The sequence below is a fragment of the Rhinopithecus roxellana genome, chromosome 3, assembly GCF_007565055.1.
Source record: "Rhinopithecus roxellana isolate Shanxi Qingling chromosome 3, ASM756505v1, whole genome shotgun sequence".
In the NCBI taxonomy this organism is placed as follows: domain Eukaryota; kingdom Metazoa; phylum Chordata; class Mammalia; order Primates; family Cercopithecidae; genus Rhinopithecus; species Rhinopithecus roxellana.
Window position 1 is genome coordinate 163,304,440 of NC_044551.1, and position 24,182 is coordinate 163,328,621.

Consider the following 24,182-nt stretch of genomic DNA (forward strand, 5'->3'; position numbering starts at 1 on the left):
TATAGAGATGGTCTTTCTCATTTGGGAATGGGTTAAGGCAAGCACAGATACAGAATATGTGGAAAGAAAGCCCCTTCTGCTTCAAAATATTCATCCCCCTTCCCTTCCCCAGCCCCTCCTTTATGTATACTAATAATCAGAGATTAATCTGGATTACTAAACTTTTTTTCTTAATATAAAATTTTCCTTTGAGGTTTACAATCATATCAGACTTCATTATTTTTAATACTATTTCTGCCCATTTACAGTTCATACAAACTTTTAAAAAACATGTATTGTCTTATTTAATCTTCAAGGACCGTAAGGCAAGTTATCCAGTTTTACCGACAAGAAAATTGAGGCTCAGAGATTAAGTGACTGGTCCAAGGTCAACAGTTAGTAAAGAACTGATCCTGGAGCAGTATATAGATGTGTGTGCTATTACCCTTACTGGTAATGTCTTTTAAAATGTGTCCCCAACCCCTGGGCCATGGACCAGTGCTAGTCTGTGGCCTGCTAGGAACCCAACCATACAGCAGGAGGTGAGCAGTGAGTGAGCAAAGCTTCATCTGTATTTCTAGCCATTCCCCATCGCTCATATTACTTCCTGAGCTCCACCTCCTGTCAGATCAGCAGTGGCATTAGATTCTCATAGAAGCATGAACCCTATTGTGAACTGCGCATGCGAGAGATCAAGGTTGTGCGCTCCTTATGAGAATCTAATGCCTGATGATCTGTCACTGTCTCCCATTTCCCCCAGATGGGACTATCTAGTTGCAGGAAAACAAGCTCAGGGCTCCCACTGATTCTACATTATGGCGAGTTGTATAATTATTTCATTATATATTACAATGTAATAATAAATATGCACCATAAATGTAATGTGCCTGAATCATCCCAAAACCAGCCCACCCCAGTGTCCGTGGAAAATTTGTCTTCCATGAAACCGGTCCCTGGTGCCAAAAAGGTTGGGGACTGCTGTTTTAAAAGCTACTTAACGTAAGAGACACGTAGATAGTTGTTAAATTATTAAAGTGATCTACCTGAAAGCGTCTATATTAAAGGAATGACTAGGAATGGCAGGGGTGGTAGTGGCCCGCCTTGGATAGGATAACCATAAGTATGAGAGAAGTAAGAGGAAAAAGGAGCCTTACTGAGCTACATTTTGCTCATTTTGTGAGTTACACTGAAGGTCATCTTGCCTCCTCATAGACTTACCCATTATCAATGTCTACCACCTTTAGGGACTTAATAAACAGCACTGAGTGCCAGAATTTCCTTTTGTTACAGTTTATTGGGGGTTATTATATGCATCCCCAGTTACTTTGAGATTCTGGAGTTCCCCTGAGCCCTAAAGAGTCCCTGAAGAGACTATTCACAATTGGATATACTCATTTACCTCTTGTACTTTTTTAGACAGGGGAGAATTGCCAAACAAAGATATCTCCATCTTCACTTCAGGGAGCACTCAAAAAGAGATCAGCTTTTGAAGATCTCACTAATGTGAGTATGCTAGTCCAATCCTTTGCTATGGTTTTGCATAAGGCTTAGACACCCTCTTTCTTGAGGGACCTTTTCACTTTACTAGACCCTCTCGGGAATGTCGACAGCAAATTTTATTTGGGATCAGTGACCCAGTTTCAGAAACTGCAGGGGCTCTGCTCCTGGCACATACCATCTGGAGCAATTGGTGGAGTTCTCGGGAAGCAGCAGACAGTGATTATCAGATATGAAATTGCAGATAACTATGAGAACTATGGAACTGCATTTAGATGAAGTCCAGAGGTGACTGCCCAGGCCCTCGAGGTAAGTATTTTGGTGGAATCATTGTAGTCTAGTGTAGTGTTTATCAATTCACACAGGACAATTTTTCTGTTGTGCAGGACTGATCTCAACTAGTATCCCTGGTCCTCAGGCATTAAATTCCACCAGCAGCCCAGTCATAGTGATAATCAAAAATGCCTCCAGATATACAGAACTGTTGAGAACCACAGTTCCAGGCCGGGCGCAGTGGCTCAAGCCTGTAATCCCAGCACTTTGGGAGGCCGAGACGGGCGGATCACGAGGTCAGGAGATCGAGACCATCCTGGCTAACATGGTGAAACCCCATTTCTACTAAAAAAAAAAAATACAAAAAACTAGCTGGGTGAGGTGGTGGGCACTTGTAGTCCCAGCTACTTGGGAGGCTGAGGCAGGAGAATGGCGTAAACCCGGGAGGCGGAGCTTGCAGTGAGCTGAGATCCGGCCACTGTACTCCAGCCTGGGTGACAGAGCAAGACTCCGTCTCAAAAAAAAAAAAAAGAGAACCACAGTTCCATGATCCAGTCTTTAACTATAAGGATCTAGAAATTCAATTTTGGCTAGAATTCTTTCAAGTAACCTCCCTTCTGGTGTTACTAAGGTGCCAGTAAAAATCAGAATTAATAGAATGTTGTTAAATGAATATAGAATCAAGCCAAAGGCAATCTTTGTCTTAAAAAATAATAATAACTGATATACCTACTGGGTGCTTACCATATGTCAGGCACTATGCTAAGCATGTTATCCTGTATCAGCTCACTTAATCCTCATGTATTCCTATGAGGTAGATGCTATAATCTCTTCTTGATAGATGAGGACTTCGCCAATGTTGGTTTTGAAGTCTGTGTTATCTAGGCTATAGATAATCCTGGTGAACTATTCTTGCCCTGCATTATATAGTGTACTTATGTAGCTACCAGAATACTTATATCTACTAAATAGTGTTTTACTCCCTTGGGCATAATTGGATAGGCATTGGCAAAGTTCTTTCCTTTAGATCCCTGCCCTTTAGATTCTGTACGACCACCTTTCTGCAAATACAATCTCTTCCCTATACAGATTTCAACATAGTTTTTTTAAGTTATAGCTTTCTGCATAATTTCAGACCTACTATCAATTGGTAGAAAGAGCCCCTTCCCACACACACACACTTGTAAGGTTAGATTCATCTCCTGACTTATTTAACCATGGATGCAGAATTTGGCTGAAATAAGGTAGCCATAAATCAGGAGCAGATGCAGCCTATCTTAGTGTAACCTCCCTTGGTCCCTCCAAGTCCCTGACGGGAGTACAGTGACAATATGCAAGGAAAGTGTCTTAGTCCATATGGGCAATTATCACAAAACACCTTAGACTGGGTAACTTATAAACAACAAAAAGTTATTGCTCACAGTTCTGAAGGCCGAAAAGTCCAAGATCAAGGTGCTGGCAGATTTGCTATCTGGTGAGGGCCCATTCCTCATGGATGACATCTTTTGCCTGTGCCCTCACGTGGTGGAAGAGGCAAACAAGCTTCCTCGGGCCTCTTTTATAAGGGCACTAATCCCATTCACAAGGGCTGTGCTCTCAAGACTTAATCACCTCTCAAAAGGCCTGTCTCTTAATAGCATCACATTGGAGATTAGGTTTCAACATAATGAATTTCAAAGGGACCCAAATATTCAGATCACAGCAGTAAAGTATCACAGCATATGAGAAACTTTCTTGTGACATCTGAGTCCCTTTTTTCATGAGTTTATCTTACCATTCAGAAAGAACAGACATACATGAACTGTATCAATAATAGGAAATCCATGCAGATATCTAGGACCCTCCTGATTCTCCAACTGAATTGAGCATCCGTTTGGCCATATTTCCATGGGGTTAGGGGGCAGGGGAGCAAGGCATCATTAGCAGAGTTTCTGCCTCTAGCTCTCTAGCTGCTCAGAAGGCCCATTTCCCTTTTGCACTCAAGTTCTGAAGATTTACCTTGGTTACCTTGAATGGTCTTCGGTGCCTTCCAGAGACAGTTCCATCATTACAATGTAACTAAGCCATTCCTAAGGTTGGGCATTACTGCAGATATCCGAACTCATCTATTTGACAGTTGAGGGCTCCTTTCGCTCTGGGTTTTGGAGGTTCCCTATATGATAATTTGCTCCTTAACAGTCAGTATTATTAGGTCTCCATGTCTTCATCCCTGTGTTCTTCTCAACATTTACCACAGTGAGATCCTGGCCTGCCAAAAAGAGTTAATCTGTTTTAATTAGTTAATCTGCTGTGAGTTTTTCTTTTCCTCTCCCTTATCATTTCTAGCATGGGAAGGACTTGTGATATTTAAGAGCTGGTGCTAAGCCAGTAGACAGGGAGATAGGGCCTATATCCATGTTTGCCTAAATGGTTTTGTGTAAGTAGGACTTTCGTTTATTTTATTTTATTTTATTTTATTTATTTATTTTATTTTATTTTATTTTATTTTTGAGATCAAATCTTGCTCTGTTGTCCAAGCTGGCGTGAACACGGCTCAATGCAGCCTTAGCCTCCTAAATAGCTGGGACTACAGGTGCTCACCACCATGCCCAGCTAATTTGTGTATTCTTTCTGTAGAGATGGGATTTTGCCATATTGCCCAGGCTGGTCTTGAACTCCTGGGCTCAAGCAATCCTCCTGCCTCGACCTCCCAAAGTGCTGCGATTATAGGCATGAGCCACCACACCCAACCTTCACTTCTATTTTCCTATTTTATGGTGAAAGAATTATGGGGAAGTACAAGTAAAGGTCCCCTTGAGCTTAAACTTGAAAATATCAGTGCTTTGTACCTGCATGTATTGCAAGTAGAGAGTTTCATCTTGGGACTTATGATCTCCACCTCTTTCTTGCCATGAACGCACTTCTTTTCCCATTCTGAATCTTGATTGCACATATAAGGAGTTTGCAAAACTTTAGGTGAAGTTGAAATGGCGACTGTGGCAAGCTCTTTGAAAAGCAGAGGTAGATGACTTGAGGTCCTAAGAAAGAATTTCCTATTGGACTGTAGTTGTTTATTATGATCTGATGATACAAAGACATACTTTTTTTCTACATTTCATTTGGAAATAACTTCAAATTTATGAAATGTTGCAAAAATAAAAATTGTACAAAGAACACCAGTATACCCTTTACTAGAGTACTTATTGTTGACATTTTGTCCCATGTGCTTTCTCATTTGCTTGTATATATCGTGGTCCCTTTACCCCTAAGTACAGTGTGTATTTCCTAAGAATAGGGAAATTGTCTTATATAACCACAATACACTTATCAATTTTCTAAATTTGCATTAATATAGCAGTTTTGTGTAAGTAGCAGTTTTGTGTAATCAATCATCCATATTCCAGTTTTGTCAGCTGACCTTATAACAACCTTTATAGCATGTTTTCCCCTCCAGTAAAGATCCAGGCTAGGATCATGTATTGTATTTACTTGTCTTTTACTTATCTTTTTAGCCTCTTAATCTGGAACATTTTCATAGCCTTTTTTTTTTTTTTTAATGACGTTGCCATTTTTGAGGATGCAGTCCCATCCAACTCCCCACTTTGTAAAATAGAAAAATCCTCATTTTGTTTTTGTCTAATGTTTGCTTGTGACTAGATTGATACATTCTTGGCTAGGATACTGTGTAGGTGATGTTCTTGCTATCCTTCTCAAAGTATCATATCTGGAGGCACAGGATGTCTGTCTTTCATTGATAATGTTAATTTTGATCACCTGGTCAAGATGTTGCCTGATTTTTGTACTGTATCATTATCATTTATCTTTTTCTCTTGCAGTAAGGAATCTGTAGGACATACTCTACAAGCATGAGCCTTCTCTTCTCCACTGTTTATTATCAGTATGGACTCATGAATTCATATTTTTCCGGTGGTTTACTGTTCATTATTGTACTTTATTTTGGTGTTCAAATTGCCCCATCTTTGGCCAGTTAGGAGTGCCTTCGATCTGACTACCGTGTCCTTGTGACATGCTCTCATAATTTTTTGAGCATTTTATTTCCAGCTTAAAAAGATGGTCCAAATTCATCTTATGCCTCCTTTGTCCAACCCCTGGAGTCAATCATTTCTCCAGAGTTCTGGTTCCCTTTAGTAGGGAGTGATATTAGATACCAAGATCTTCATGCTAGATGTGCTATTAGGGTGTCTGCTTTTTCTGCCCAGTCTGCAGACAGAGCTAGGAAATATCTGTATTTTTATATACACAAATGTGTACTTATACATATGTCTATATTTGTGTATATATTTATATACACAAATATATATATATATATATATATATATAACTGGTTCAGTCTTAGGGTGTATGTGTCCAGGAATTTATTCCTTTCTTCTAGATTTTCTAGTTTATGTGCATAGAGGTGTTTATAGTATTCTCTGATGGTTGGTTGTATTTCTGTGGGGTCAGTGGTGATATCTCCCTTATTTCTGACTGTGTCTATTTTATTCTTCTCTCTTTTCTTATTAGTCTAGCTAACAGTCTGTTTTATTAATTTTTTTCAAAAAGCCAGCTCCTGGATTCATTGATTTTTTTGAAGGGTTTTTTGTGTCTCTCTTTCCTTCACTTCCACTTGAATTTTGATTACTTCTTGTCTTTTGCTAGCTTTGGGGTTTGTTTGCTCTTGGTTCTCTAGTTCTTTTAGTCGTGATGTTAGGTTGTTTATTTGAGATCTTTCTAGCTTTTTGATGTGGGCATTTAGTATTTGTACACACATATACCTATTTAGGAAATCATGAATTCATGCAGCTTCAATTTCAATACATAAAATTCTTTCTTGGGTTCACTAATTCTTATTTGTATGTTCTATAATGAGAACCCTGGCTCCTAAAAACACCAACACATTTACTTAATACTGTAATACAGCTCAAAGATTTTCAAAATGGCTTCATCCAAACCAAACCACTGCAATAAACAAACCTACTAAAAAGAGTTCCAGATTTATTAGCAATATCTACACCCCCCTGCGGAGCTATCCTAATTGAGGATGTATACTTTGAAGGTGGCAGTCAAATACTATTTATAAGTGACTTGGATTGGTTATTTCTGATCTTTTCTTCTGCTTTCCTAAAAGAAAGGAAAAATCATTTAACATAGTTATGGTACTTATTTGAAATATAATTAGGTTCATTTGTGTCATTTAATTTTTTAATTTAAAAAATTTTTTTGAGACAAGGTCTTGCTCTGCTGCCCAATCTGGAGTACAGTAGCGTGATCGAAGCTCACTGCAGTTTCAACCTCCCAGACTCAAGCAGTCTTCTTACCTTATTCCCCACAAGTGGCTGGGACCATAGGCATGTGCCCCCACACGGAGCTATATTTTTTTTATTATTATTTTGTGGTGACAGGGTCTCCCTATGTTGCCCAGGTTGGTCTTGAACTACCAGGCTCAAGTAATCCTCCCACCGTGGCCTCTCAAAATGCTGGGGCTACAGGCAAGAGCCACCATGACTAGCCTGTTTGTTTCATTTTAAAGACATAACTTTAAGTGTATTTTTACTGACATTATTAACAGTCCCATAATCTTTCCTACTGTTAAAAGTGTTAGTCAGGATTAGAGTCTGTGTGGATCTCCCCAAAGCCATGCATTAAATAAATGCCACTTAGTGAGATGGGATAGATATATCACAGGTAGTATTGTGTTAGAGGTGTATCCTGAAGAGGCACACCCAGACAGCAAAGTCAATCATACTGCCTTTTTTCCCCTATGAAAATCTTATGAGGTCAAAGTGGAGTATGATGTTAACACAGCATCTTTTCAGTTGTGGGCCAGCTAGTAGGCCTGGCATAGAGCACAGAACTACATCCTGTATCTCTTGGAAACACGTAGGGCTGCTAGTTAACCAACACATACCAGTACTGCTGCACTGGTTGTTTGATGCTAGCTTCCACTGTGATTGATTGGCCCAGTGCCATACTGGTTGTGAGATGTTTGGATTATCACTCCTGGGAACACCCAACCAACTTATGTGGATCAGGACTTTCCTATGAGAGCCACCTATTAGGTAATTTGTGGTTTTCTTCATTTTCCTGCCTCCTCCTTCCCCCGTCCCGCACCCATTTTTTTTTTTTTTTTTTTTTTTTGCAGGCTTCTCAATGTCAACCTCTCCAGCCCAAGAAAGAAGCCAATAAAGAGTTTATAAAAGATGTTTCTAAGAAGATAAACAGGAGCACACGTGCTCTTGGATTGGCCAAAAAGAATAAGCGGAATCTAAAATGGTGAGTGAGAGGGGACTCAGATGGCATTATTTTAGATGGTAGAGTATGTGACATCCTTTTTTCCCCATTGAGAACGTATTTAGCAAGCCACAATGATGACTACCACATTAACCCTGGGTGCTGAGGTGGGCTCAGCTGTGGTTGCTGAAGAGTTATAGGCCTCTTCTGTCTCTCCTCTTTCATTATGTGTGTGCATAATGAAAGAGCTGTTGTCATTGGAAAATTTGCCAAAAGACCTTGTGCTCATCTTTTCCTGTCTTCTAATAATTCAGTACCTGTTTGAGTTAGTCTGTGCTTTATAGTGTGGAGACAACTTAACTTTTCAGGGATTCTCAGCAGCTGACTGGTAGCTTGCCAGTCTGCTTATTCCATTAGAAGCTTTAGGGGAGGTTTGTACCTTGTTACTGGAGATAAATTACTATCTCCCTAGAGCAAAAACATGTGTTTTTTTAGCTGTTACAGGTACCGTTCACAGGTTCTACAAGTACAGATGCACATTCCCATTTAGGACTGAAAGAAGAATTTACCTCTAGGAAGACTTTTACTGAAAGATGACTTAGATAGTGGAATGAGACCTTTCTATATCCCCTCCTCATTCCAGTGAGAATTATTCTTCAGGGACTAACTAATCTACATCTGAATAGATTAGATAGATGCCTATTACCGGGCTAAAGTCAATTATACTGCCTTTTTTCCCCTCTGAAAATCTTACGAGGTCAAGGTGGAGTGATGTTAACACAACATCTTTTCAGTTATTTGCTAGCCAGAAGGCCTGGCATAGAGCACAGAACTACATCCTGTGTCTCTTGGAAACATGTAGGGCTGCTATTTAGCCAACACATACCAGTACTATTGTACTGGTTGTTTGATGCTAGCTTCCACTGTGATTGGTTGGCGCAGTGCCATACTGGTTGTGAGATGTTTGGATTATCACTCCTGGGAACACCAAAGGGTAAGCTAAAAAGACTGAGTCACTCTAGAAAATAACATGCACAGTCCACAGGATATTTTGCTAATTACCCAGCAGAAAGAAGATTAGCATTTAGCCTTACTTGGTTTCCTGCTAAAATGGAATTCTGGAGTTTGCATGCATATTTTGACCTTAATTCTCTGCATTATTTTGAGTTTCTTTTATCATTCTGACTTTAGCAGGGTAATCCTCACAAATGCCGTAAACATTCTTCTCTTCACTCAGGGTTCCGTGGAAAGGACCCTAATAATATGCACTCACTGGAAGGTCTAATCTTGGCTGGGCACGGTGGCTCAGGTTTGTAACCTCATCACTTTGGGAGCCAGAGCTCAGGAGTTTGGGACCAGCCTAGGCAACATAACAAGAACTCACTGGGGCAAGATAGTAAGACCTCATTTCTACAACAATTTTCTAAAAGTTAGTTGGGCACAGTGGGGCACACTTGTCATCACAGCTATTTGGGAGGCTGACTTGGGAAGATCCCTGGAGTCTGGGAGGTCAAGGCTGTAGTGAGCTGTGATTGCACCGCTGCACTCCATCCAAATGGGACAAGTGAGGCTCTGTCCAAAAAAGGTACAATCTTAACTGTACATTTTTGACACACCAACACATCCATATAAACAATCCCTCTTAAAAATAAAAGTATCCAATTTAACAGTTATTAATATGCATGGGAATTACCTAGACATTTTTTGTTTGTTTTGGTTTGGATTTTTATTGAAAGGACACACCTAGAAATGTTATTTAAAATCTAGATTCTGATAAAAATAAGCCTGAGTTTTTTCTTTTTTTAAGATGAAGTTTTGCTGTGTCACCCAGCTGGAGTACAGTGGCATGATCTCGGCTCACCAAAACCTCTGCCTCCCGAGTTCAAGTGATCCTCCTGCCTCCTGAGTAGCTGGGATTACAGGCGTGAGCCACTACATTCAGCTAATTTTTTTTTTTTTTTTTTTGTATTTTTAGTACAGATGGGGTTTCCTTATGTTGGGTAGGCTGGCCTCGAACTCCTGACCGAAGGTGATCCACCTGCCTTGGCCTCGCAAAGTGCTGGGATTACAGGTGTGAGCCACCGTGCCCGGCCAGGCCTGAGTTTTGCCTGAGCATTTCTCTTTCTAAGAAAGTACAGCATATGGCAGTTACAAGGTCTCTTTTATCTAAAATAAATAGAATTTACTGAATAAAAATTTAAAAAATTTACCTGAGATTAAAGGACAAATCAAAACATATGTGTATTGTGTTGTCTGTAGAAGTATATTTTAACAATGCCATAAATTATTAATAACCAATAAATGTTATAATAATTTATTAACTAAAATAAACAAAATTCCTATTATGATATCTACGAAAATACTTTCTTAGAGTAAAATATTCTCATATCTTGAGATGGCACTGGTTAAAAACAGCAAAGATTTGCAAGTCGATGTCTTATCAAGTACTTACTTATCAAGTAAGTAGCAGATCCCTCTTCACACCTTTACAGAGTTATCCAAAAAGCAGTAATTTACACAAGAGCAGACAATTTTCCTAGCTTTCTATTGAGTTTATATGTTAATATTGTTATAGAATTTAACTCAATTTTCTTATAAAATTACCTGACCAAATTTTATATGATATTATGATACCATAATATATCAAAATTTATTTAGATGTCAACTAAATTTTATGTATCATAATATTATACAATATAACGATATTATAAGTTCCATTTACATTCAGATAATTTCACTAGGCAGTGTCTGTCAACCACTAATATCTTTTCTGGTTCCACTACTTGCACAGATAGCACAGTTGGGAAAACGCAGACTCACCCAACACAGTCTCTTCCCTGCTTCTTTCTTCTCCTCAGGGAATCAGCTCATCAGTCAATCAAGTCATCTGGGACTGGAGGCTGAGTACTCCCTAACACAGAAGGTCTCATTCCTGCATGCTTTCCTCAGCAGACGGGGAGACAAGAAGGAAAACTTCTTGTTGGCTGAACAGGTTTCTCTTCCCTGCCACTTCTTAGAGCCTCAACAAGAAGTTTCTTGCTGTAGTTCTACTGGGGGCCTAGACACAGTTAAGGAGAGACTGTTTCAGGATCCTGTCATAGTGACAAGAAAACAAAGAACCGGGAGCATGTCCCAGCAAGTGTTTCAGCCAGGAAACACTTGCTGGGATATGAACTAACCCTTCTGTAGTCTGAGGGCTCTGACCAGCAGAGACAGACTCTGCCGCAGTAGGAAGGGATGAGGCCGCTCTTCTGAACCTGGAGCTCCACCACACCTTGTCCTGTCTCACTGAGGCAATTTTGAGAGGCTGCCCTGGAATATGTCTTGATGGTGGATGTTGAGAAGCAATGTGGGCTTTGAAGGGATTTGGGTGGTGTCTGCTGTGTGAAGACAGGAGCTGAATGTTCAGAATCTAGGCTGTTTTTCTTGTGATCAGTTGGGTTACCTGTTTGGAATCAAGTCCATTTTTACTAGGGAGGCTGAATAAATTCCACAGAACAGAGTGGTGCTCCCAGGATGACTGAGGCAGGATGAGAAAGGGGAAATGTTTTTCCACCTAGACTTTTTGCTACCTCAGGAATCAAGGGCTGATTAGGTGAGCACTGGCTCTAATCTAATCAATTCAATTTTATTGCATTTGATCTAATTATCTTCCCCATTTTTAAGGTAGGATGGGCCATTTCATTTGGTATTTCTTTTTTCTTTGCATTTTTATTTCATCATATATGTGTGGATCTAATACAATCAACCACAATTTGACATTTGTTGTTTCCAAGCATTTAAGAAATTATAATATCTATGTATACAATGTTAACACTATGTATAATAAATTCTCTTTCTGTGCAAAATATGACTGAGACAGAATCATGTGAATTTGCATATTTTAGATTGTAGAAAAGTAAATATAAAATTATATGCTTTTTTTTTTTTTTTTTTTTTTTTTTTTTGAGACAGTCTTGCTATGTTACCCAGGCTGGAGTGCAGTGGCACAATCCTAGCTCACTGCAACCTCCGTTTCCTGGGTTCAAACAATTCTCATGCCTCAGCCTCCCAAGTAGCTGGGACTACAGGCAGGTACCACCATGCCTGACTGAGTTTTTTTCTTGTTTTGTTAGTAGAGACAGAGTTTTGTCACATTGACCAGGTTGGCCTCGAACTCAAGTGATCCACCAGCCTCCACCTCCCAGTGTGCTGGGATTACAGGCATGAGCCGCCTTACCAAGAAATTGCTTCTCTTTTAATTCAGAAAAGGTTTAGGCTCTCACTCTTCCAGCCTGAACCCATGGAGTACTAATATCCACAAACCATTAATAGCACTGCCTGTGGGAAAATGTCTATACAGTTTTACAGTTTGATATAAGTATAGTAAAATTAATATGCAAGCTATTTACTTTTAATATTTCTACATAAAATTTAAGTCAAGAGCTATTAAATGGTAAATGATTGTACTTATTTATTCACCTGCCTCATGTTTTATTTCATTTTAAATATCCTAAATTTAAATTTTATTGTATTTTATACATTTCAATTGATTGTACTGTATTGCAGGATATGGAGATTTCATCACATACTACAGCACAGTGTATTTTGTTATATTTGACGTACATTCTACTGGTATTTTGTACTGAGATCATACAATCTTTCATTATCTAAGAGTATTAATTACTTGTTTGGTTGCTTTATAATTTTCATTTTATGTAATAATGAAATAAACATTAATGTTGTTTGGAATTTTAAATTTCTTTCATATATAATTTGTATCTAATAAAGATGTGAAAAAGAGAATGTCTTATCTTCACTTCTGCGTCATCCTCACCCTGACCTCCCCGCAGCCCACAGCTCTTGTCATAGTCCGGGGACCCTGTTCCGTTACTACAGGAAATGGGGCCAGTTCAATGGGAATACACAGATAGCAATTGGAGACATAGAGATTTTATTCTCAACCACTGCGATAAAAAAGAACCACAGTCACGTGAGTCACACAATTTTCGGGTTGACACTGCTTATGAGTTATGCTTACACTATGCTGTAGAATAACTCTGACATAAATTTATGTATATTAAATAAATGCACATACATAAATAACGTGTCTAAATAACAATGTACATATCTTAATGAAAATGAACTTTATTGCTAAAAAAGTTAACACACAGATACACACAATGGGATCATAAAATGTTGAAAAATAGAGATGGGGAGAGGAACACAGACATGGAGGAATGGAGCTAGAAAAGGACAGATGGACAGAGGGACATTAGAAAGGAGAAAGTGGGGAGAGGGGGAGGAAGGGAAGGACAGAGGGAGAAAGGGAGGCAGAGACAGAGAGAGGAAGGCAGAGAGAAAAGCGGTCTTCTGCCTCCATGACCAGCGGGACCTTGCACTCCGGGAAAATGTTGGGTGCCCAGTGCGGGCTAAGGGCTCGGCCCACAGCTGCGTCGGCCTGCGGGGCGCTCACCGGCCCTCCGGATCCCCAGTCTGGGTCACTTCCTCCCGGAGCAATTCAGACGAATTTCGTCTCCCAAGGAATGAGCGAATTGCCCAGAGAGCAATGAGCCGAGACTCCGGTGATTGTCCGTTTTCCATCCACACGGTTCGCAGATGACATAGCCCCACGTTGAGCCTGCAGCAGAGCGCCGGGCGGATAGTCCCGTCCACACAGGAGTCACACTCAGGCCGATGAAGCGTGGTTTCGGGTTCCACGTTCCTTTGCCCTCTGCAAGGGGGCCTGTCGCTCAGGTGTCTCTGGCCCCCGAAAGAGAGATCATGTTGACTGTTTGTTTCCCGAGCTCTGTGGGGACCCAGAAACCTTCATGAAGGGGTGAAGCTGCCGGGTCTTTCCAAGGTCCTCTGGCTGGGCGGGTGTCCTTGCTGTACCTCCCTGCAGCGCAGAGGCCGACTGAGGCTCACCGGAGCTGGCCGGCCTCTCTCTGCCCGTGTCTGTCCGTGAAATTCCGGCCAGGTGCCCCCGCGATGCTCTCCCCACACCCTCCGACAGCCCTTTCCCCGCGGAAGCCCGAGGACGAGGACGGTGGAGACTCATTTGTAACCTGAAGGGAAAGATGCCCTGCCAGCGTGGTTTGAGCGGAACCCGTACCCGAACTGGGAGAGACTTGCCTTTTGGAGTCCAGGATTCAGATTTCGTGTCAGAATCGAAGGTCCAGGCATCCAGGCCAGGGTGGCAGGGACCCGCGCACGCAGGCCGCCTGTGCAACGCGACCCCGGCGGGCGCCACCCTCCTCCCTCCTTGGTCACCTTCACCCACACCAGGGCATGGGGAACAGGGGGCTTTCGTGAGCCAGGCAGCAAGGGTCGCCCCTCTGCTGCAGCCCAGCCAGACTTCTGCCCCAAGCCCAGAAGGAATCTGCCCCGGCACTTGGGGATTTGGGGTTTGCTGCCCTGGCTCCTTCGGAAGTGGCGCTGTCCCACCCTCAGACACCCGGGTGACCTCTGCACCCGAACAGATGGCAGGGGGACCAGGACCCGCAGTACAGGTGCGTGCTCAGTGGGACAGCCTGGGCCCGCTCAGGCTGGGTCACAGGGCCAAGGTGTGCTTGCGCCGCACACGTCCCACATGAGTCCGCATTGGGGCCGGGGCCAGGGTCCCCAGGTCGCCAGGGCGGCGTGGGAACCCGAAGCCGAGGCACATCTACCTGCGCAGCTCGCACCCGTGAGGCCTCTGCGTAGCAGAAGCAGATGCAAGCCATCCAGGTGCCCTCCTAACCGCTCCAGGAACCGGAGCGTTCATCTGCACTCACATCCACCCTGTTCTACGAGCCCCTCTTGACCCCAGAATTTCAGGAAAAGGCACAACCTTTCCTAGCAACGGAGCCACTGGGGGAGCTGAAGGACTTGGAAGAGCCCGCTTTTCTGGAACCACTCCTCTGCCAGGAAGAACACCGGGCTCTGCTGAAGGAGCTTCAGGACGCGGGGTTGGGACGGGGTGGGGGCAGGGCAGTGGCCCCTCTTTCGCGATGAACCTCTGGCTCGGTTTGGAGAGGCGTCTCTTCCCTTCCAGCTGACATGTCTAGGATCCCTGAGATCCAGGTCCGGCGAGAGACTCCACACAGAGGAGGGCTGTCATTCTTTCCTGAGCATCTCGGGGATCCCAGAGCCCGCTCAGGTACCCAGAGATGGGCCGTCTACGGCACATGCGCGGGTCCTGCAGGAAGCCGGTTAGGGGTTGGGACCAGCCCAGGCAGAGCTCTCATCCCTTCACCCCGTCCCCACTCCGCATTCCTCAGTGGGGTGGGCGGAGACCTCCACCCCGGGAAACACCCGCCCGGGCAGCGGCCAGGCCTGCTCTGCTTTCCGCGGCTCGGCTCCTCTACCTCTCCCCACCACCGTCACTTGCCTACCCGTGCCCCGCCAGCCTCCTCGGCATCACGTGGAGCGCCCGGCAACCAAATGTAGACCCCGAGAACTCGCGCAAACCGTGGTTCTGCCCTTTCCAGGTGGGAGGAAAGTCAAGCAGAGATGGGGAAAGGAACTGAGACAAAGTGGGAGGGAGGGACAGAGGGAGGAAACGACGGAGGGATGGAGGGGCCTTGGAAGGGATGGAGGGATAGAGGGAGGGAGCGGGGGAGGGAGGGAAGGAGGGATGGACAGAGGGACGGATGGACAGAGGGAAGGAGGGACAAAGGGATAAAAGGAGTAAGAAACAGAGAAAGGAAGGCAGAGAGAAAAGCGGTCTTCTGCCTCCAGCACCAGCAGGACCTCGCGCTCCAGCAAAATGTGGGGTGCCCAGTGCGGGCTAAGGTCTCCGCCCACAGCTGCGTCGGCCTGCGGGGCGCTCACCGGCCCTCTGGATCGCCAGCCTGGGTTAACTTCATCCCGGAGCAATTCAGAATTCCGTCTCCCAAGGAATGAGCAAATTGCCCAGAGAGCATTTTCATCCGCATGGTTCACAGATGACATACCCTCACGTTGAGCCTGCAACAGAGCGAGAGGTGGATAGTCCCGTCCACACACAGGAGTCACACTCAGGCCGACTGAAGCGCGGTTTCGGGTTCCATGTTCCTTTGCCCTCTGCAAGGCGGTCTGTTGCTCAGGTGTCTCTGGCCCCCGAAGGAGAGATCATGTTGACTGTTTCCCGAGCTCTGTGGGGACCCAGAAACCTCCAGGGAAGTGTGGAAAAGCAGCGCCGTGTCTTCGCTCTCCTTTCCAGTTTCCAAACAGGCCACAGTAGAGACTCCCCTTGTTGCAGGAAACAGGAATCCGTCCTCAGGCCGTGATGCCTCCATCCCCTGTCCAGGCTCCAGGCTCTCTGGGCGGCCTCCCTTTCGCAGACGCTCCAGGCCTTCCCCGACTCTCAGCTCCCGAGCTTCCAACACATCGGGCCAGCTCAGGCAGCAGGGCCCAGGGCTCACTGCCCTGGGATCCCCTCGGGTGCTCCGCCTTGCCACGGAAACATTGTTTTGCATGCCTCGCCGCACTCCTGCAAGGCTCCCTCTTGCCCCACACACCCAGAGCCGCCAGGGCTGTCAGGGGAGACACCGCCGGCCCAGCTCCGTGGGCCCTTTTTCTCACGACGCCCCCACCACTGTCCCTTGTCCCCACGAGGACCTGCCCGCGGTCAACGGGGCGGGAAGGTTCTGCTTTGCCCCACTCTGGCACCAGAGCCCCGGCAGCCTGATCCCGGGAGACAGGGGCTGACGGACACCCTGTCACACCCCACCACCAGCACGAGCAAACCCACCCCAACACACACACACACGGGCGCACGCGCGTGGGCACACACGGACACGCACGGACACACACACGGGCACACACACGGGCGGACACACACACGGACACACTGGCACACACACGGACACACACACACACTGGCACACACACGGACACACACTGGCACACACACGGACACACACACTGGCACACACACTGGCACACACACACGGACACACACACACTGGCACACACACGGACACACACACACTGGCACACACACGGACACACACACACGGACACACACACTGGCACACACACTGGCACACACACACGGACACACACACACTGGCACACACACGGACACACACACACACACACTGGCACACACACGGACACACACACACGGACACACTGGCACACACACGGACACACACACTGGCACACACACTGGCACACACACACGGACACACACACACTGGCACACACACACGGACACACACACCCTGGCACACACACGGACACACACACTGGCACACAGACGGACACACGGACACACACACTGGCACACAGACGGACACACACGGACACACACACTGGCACACACACGGACACACACACGGACACACACACACACTGGCACACACACGGACACACACACACTGGCGCACACACACGGACACACACACACGGGCACACACACGGACACACACGGACACACACACGGACACACACACGGACACACACACTGGCACACAGACGGACACACACGGACACACACACTGGCACACACACGGACACACACACACACACTGGCACACACACGGACACACACACGGACACACACACTGGCACACACACGGACACACACACTGGCACACACACTGGCACACACACACGGACACACACACACTGGCACACACACACGGACACACACACACTGGCACACACACGGACACACACACTGGCACACAGACGGACACACACGGACACACACACTGGCACACAGACGGACACACACGGACACACACACTGGCACACACACGGACACACACACGGACACACACACTGGCACACAGACGGACACACACGGACACACACACTGGCACACACACACGGACACACACACTGGCACACACACGGACACACACACGGACACACATTGGCACACAGACGGACACACACGGACACACTGGCACACACACACGGACACACACACGGACACACACACGGACACACACACACGGACACACACACTGGCACACACACGGACACACACACGGACACACACACTGGCACACACACACGGACACACACTGGCACATACACGGACACACACACTGGCACACACACGGACACACACGGACACACACACTGGCACACACGGACACACACTGGCACACCCACTGGCACACACACGGACACACACACGGACACACACACATGGACACACACACTGGCACACACACGGACACACACACGGACACACACACACGGACACACACGGACACACACACTGGCACACACACGGACACACACACTGGCACACACACGGACACACACGGACACACACACACGGACACACACTGGCACACAGACGGACACACACGGACACACTGGCACACACACACGGACACACACACTGGCACACGGACACACACACGGACACACACGGACACACACTGGCACACACACGGACACACACACTGGCCCACACGGACACACACTGGCACACAGACGGACACACACTGGCACACACACACGGACACACACTGGCACATACACGGACACACACACTGGCACACACACGGACACACACGGACACACACACTGGCACACACGGACACACACTGGCACACCCACTGGCACACACGGACACACACACGGACACACACACTGGCACACACACGGACACACACACGGACACACACACACGGACACACACACGGACACACACGGACACACACACACGGACACACACACTGGCACACACGGACACACACACGGACACACACACACGGACACACACGGACACACACACTGGCACACACACGGACACACATACGGACACACACACTGGCACACACACGGACACACACACTGGCACACACACGGACACACACACACGGACACACACACGGACACACACACGGACACACACACACACGGACACACTGGCACACACACGGACACACACACGGACACACACACGGACACACACACACACGGACACACACACTGGCACACACACGGACACACACACACGGACACACACTGGCACACAGACGGACACACACGGACACACTGGCACACACACACGGACACACACACTGGCACACGGACACACACACGGACACACACACTGGCACACACGGACACACACTGGCACACACGGACACACACACTGGCCCACACGGACACACACTGGCACACAGACGGACACACACTGGCACACACACACGGACACACACTGGCACATACACGGACACACACACTGGCACACACACGGACACACACGGACACACACACTGGCACACACGGACACACACTGGCACACACACGGACACACACACGGACACACACACTGGCACACACACGGACACACACACGGACACACACACACGGACACACACACGGACACACACGGACACACACACACGGACACACACACTGGCACACACGGACACACACACGGACACACACACACGGACACACACGGACACACACACTGGCACACACACGGACACACATACGGACACACACACTGGCACACACACGGACACACACACTGGCACACACACGGACACACACACGGACACACACACACGGACACACACACGGACACACACACGGACACACACACACTGGCACACACACGGACACACACACGGACACACACACGGACACACACACACGGACACACACACGGACACACACGGACACACACACACGGACACACACACTGGCACACACGGACACACACACGGACACACACACACGGACACACACGGACACACACACTGGCACACACACGGACACACATACGGACACACACACTGGCACACACACGGACACACACACTGGCACACACACGGACACACACACGGACACACACACACGGACACACACACGGACACACACACGGACACACACACACTGGCACACACACGGACACACACACGGACACACACACGGACACACACACACGGACACACACACACGGACGCACAGACAAAGACACAGACACAGCTTGAAAGAGAGCTACGGAGACCGGGATGGAGAGGTAGAAACGGAGAGAGAGAAAGGGAGAGACAGAGCCAGAGATGGGGGGAGAGAGACAGAAGGTGACAGAAGAGTGCGAGGTGGAGGGGGAGGAAGAGAAAGAGGCTGAGGGAGCTGGAGAGCGAGAGCGACAGAGCCCTGCAGAGCGAGGCTGTGCTCAGGTAGACAGGTCCCACTGAGCAGGCCGGGGTAGGGTGGAGGGAGCTCTGGCCGGGCTAGAACAGGGGTCAGGGCCCCCCACGCGGGAAAACCGACGGAGACCTGAGATGTGTTTTTTCTCGGACTGGTTGGTTGCTTTGGGGGTGCGTTTCATGGGGTCCTTCCTTTGTTGGCTTCTGCCTGTCCTGTTGCTGCGGTGGGTCCCGAGATTTGTAGAGTGCGCCCTTCCCTCTGGCGAGAGCCGTGGCACTGAGTGTGTCCACGGCCCGAGGCCTGGGTCTCTCTCGTGTCCCCGGGACTGGAGTTTACACGAAGTCGGTGGCAATGGGAATCCGGGTGCACAAGGATGGATTTCCTCGTGGCTGGCGAGGGCAACGTCCTTCCGCAGGGAAAGCAGCCCACGGGTTCTGGAGCGGAGGTCTTGGCTGGCGTCTGTGGGACCCGCTACCCCTGCCCGCCCCTTCCGGCGGCTTGGACGGTGGCGGCGGCTCTGGATGAATGAACGGAATTGCCTGGGCGTCCGGGGAGCGGGAAGACACCCGGGACGGCAGGAAACCCACGCCTGCGCCTTCGGGGTCGGGTGCCTGCCGCAGCGCCCTGGCTGGAGCCCGGCTCCTGGTGGGGCTGCAGCCAGGTGGAGGAGGTGGGACGCTGCCGCCTGGCGGTGCTGCAGCTGCGGACCCCCACGAGGAGGCTTCATCTTGACGTAAATCTTTTTCTTTCTTCAGCTGATCTGTATCCTTAATTTTAGGTTAGCCGTAACTCCAGAAATCTAGAGGCACAAAATATGGTTGCCCACACCGTATAATCGCATTACCACCTCCCATTACCACCACCTTCCCCCCTCCCCCCAGACTAGGTCTTGCGGTGTGGCCCAGGCTGGCCGAAAACCCCCGGGCTTAAGTGATTTGCCTGCCTTGGCCTCTCAACGTGCTGGGATCAGAGGTGTGAGCCACCACGCCCAGCCAACCACCACCAAGTCTTGATTCAGCAGCACTGGGTCGTGGAGCTAAGGACCCACAAATTTAGAAAGGTTTTTAAATATCATAGCGTTTCTGTGAGGAAACAGAATTTGGTATTAAATTTTTAGACTCTCTTATAATGTTCTGTTTTTTCCACTGAGCACAGTACTAAGTAGCAATTGGAAAACCACAGCGGAAGTCATATTACTTTTTCTAATACAGAGTTCTTGGCTGTTCTCTAAGCTAAACCTGATCACCTACCTTGAGAAGAAGAAAAAGCCCCCGAGTGTGAGGAGACAGGAGGTAGTAGCCAAACATCCAAATAGGTGGGAGTGAATAAAGCAGATGACACAGATGAGATGTCCAAAGTCAAGGAGAAAGCCAGATCTTGAAGTGTGGTTTGCGAAGCTGTGCTCCAATGGAAATCGTTTCTGAGAAGCCCTGGTTTCTTTCTCTTGCTCTTATATAGAGACAGACATCTTCTGCCCCAGGCTCTTCAATTCTCTAGGACTGGGCTTCCCCTTCGGCGATCATTCTTCCAGGTTACAAACAAAATCAAAGCCCTTTGCATGGCTTACAAGGGACTGGAGGACCTGGCTGCTCGCTCTTTTATTGCTTTTGAGGACATGGGGCCGTCTGTGATTTTTGAGGAACTCTATGTTAAACGTTTTCTAATTTCCGTTTTGAGTCTTGTCTAAAATGTGTGAGAGTAGTGGAGATACTGGGATTTGGTTTAGAAATCCCGGAAACACCACATCCAGGTGTCGTGTTTTCTGCTTTACAATTTCATATCCTATGAAGGTTTCAAATGTGATTCTACAGAAATTCCTGCTCAAAAATTTTATCAGAACACTAAGCATCTGCCCCATATAATAAAACCTAATGTTATTTCACTTCAACATTTTAAGTTTTTGGTATGTAATTCCTAAACTGATTCCTAAACTGTAATACGGTTTAATGTATCTACTTTCTACATTTAAAACATGTACTTTGCCTTTGAGGAACTTAGAACATTGCTGAGCATGTATTAAATTCCCATTTGTTTCCTGATTTTTAAATAGTTATCATTTTATAATTTTCTCTTGTTTTGTTTGAAGCTTACTAGGACTGTGTCATTGATATATGTGAGTGTATACATATATACACACACAAGAATATACATAACAACATATGTCATTGATATATATGTATATGTTTTATGTACCTGTATATACACACTTATGTGTTTATATGCATGTGTACATAGTATTAATTTTTTGACCAATAAAAATTGCATAATTGTGTATTGTGTACATTATAATAATTTGATAGGTAGATATTGTAAAATGTTTAATACAATTAAGTTGATGAACAAACTGGAAGTTTGTACTCTTTAAACACCCTATCATTTTTTCTACCTCCAGACCTAGTCATTACCACTGTACTCTCTGCTTCTATGAGTTCAGCCTTTTGAGATTCTCCATTTAAGTGAGAACACACAGCGATTGTCACCTGGCTTATTTTGCTTAGTATAATGTACCCAGGTCCATTCATGTTGAAAGAGCAGAATTTCATTCTTGTTTATGGGTGAATAATATTTGGTTGTCTATTTATACCACATTTTCCTGCTAATTTTCACAATGACTCTTCCAGGTTACAACTTATTAAGACTGTACAGACATATTTTGTCACATCCTTGCTAACACTTGTCATATTTCTTCTTTTTGGTATTAGCCACTCTAACTGCTGTAAAGTGCTATCTCATTGTGATTTTGATTTGCAATTTACTGATGAATGGTAACGTTTAGCAGCTTTCCACACACCTGTTGGCCATTTGAACATGTTTGTTAAAAATCTTTAGTCTTGGGGCGCGAGGCGGCCACTGGGAAGAGGAGAGCGCGGCGTCTGGAAACCGCAAAGTCAGAGCCGCGATGTTCCGGATTGAGGGCCTCGCGCCGAAGCTGGACCCGGAGGAGATGAAACGGAAGATGCGCGAGGATGTGATCTCCTCCATATGGAACTTTCTCATCTACGTGGCCCTGCTGCGAGTCACTCCATTTATCTTAAAGAATTGGACAGCATATGAAGACTGGACATCTCATATGAATGCACGATATGAAGAGCCTGGTTACAGTTTCGACTCCTCTCTGCAAGTGAGTAGGCCCAGAAAGGTGTAAGAGACTCTTTGAATGGACATAAAATTCTGCTTGTTAAGAACAAGTTTGGCTCTGGTAACTGACGTTCAAAGCTAAAATTTAAAACTATTTGGGAAGTATGAAACGATATCATGATCTGGTGTACCCTTATCCCTGTGACATTTTGCCTCTGACAATACTGGTATAATTGTAAATAATGTCAAACTCCATTTTCTAGCAAGTATTGAGGGAGCTGTGTCTGAAATGGCACTGTCTTGTCAGTCATTTCTGTTTACCTTTTCTGCCCAGAGTGTATTTGTGAAGAGTCTCTTAATAGTTATGTTTTGTGGAAATCAACACACAACCACAATGACTTTTAAGCATAGGATCATTAGTCTATGTTTTTAATAAACATATCGATTAAGAAAAAAAAATCTTTAGTCTTTTGCCTATTTTTTAGTTGGGTATTATAATTATTATTGTTTTGTTTCTGATTTGTGTAACTTTCTGCTATATTTTGAATACTAACCTCTTATCATATATGGTTTGCAAATATTTTATCCCATCTTAAAGGTTTTCTTATTTTTTGCCATGCACAATAGTTTGATACACTACAACTTTGTGTTTGCTTTTATTGCTATACTTTTGATATCGTATTTTAAAAAACCATTGCCAAGGCCGGTATCATGGAGGCTTTTCATATGCTTTTTTGAAGATTTTCTCTTAAGGATTTATGTATTATATTTAAATCTTTATTTTAAGTCAATTTTTGTGTCTGGCGTAAGAAATATGATTCATAGCAGTTCTCCTGCCTCAGGCTCCTGAATGGAGGAGATACTGTCATGAGCCACTGTGCCTGACTCTCTCATAAAGTTACTTTGGTTGATGGATGGCTGACTAGTTTTTATTCCTGCAGGGGAATATAAAAGTAGGGACCCCCATTCCACCATCTTGATAATGTCACTGTCTCCATCTATTTCTTCCTTATTTTGTTCTCTTGTATGTTTGTGTGTTATCTTAGGTTCAGACATTAAGACAATAG

The 24,182-nt window shown here is 45.9% G+C and overlaps 1 pseudogene; it reads left to right on the plus strand.

Moving 5' to 3' along the window:
* Nucleotides 1-22,850: 22,850 nt before the first annotated feature.
* On the plus strand, nucleotides 22,851-23,498 carry LOC104675566 (annotated as a pseudogene).
* The last annotated feature ends 684 nt before the right edge of the window (nucleotides 23,499-24,182 follow it).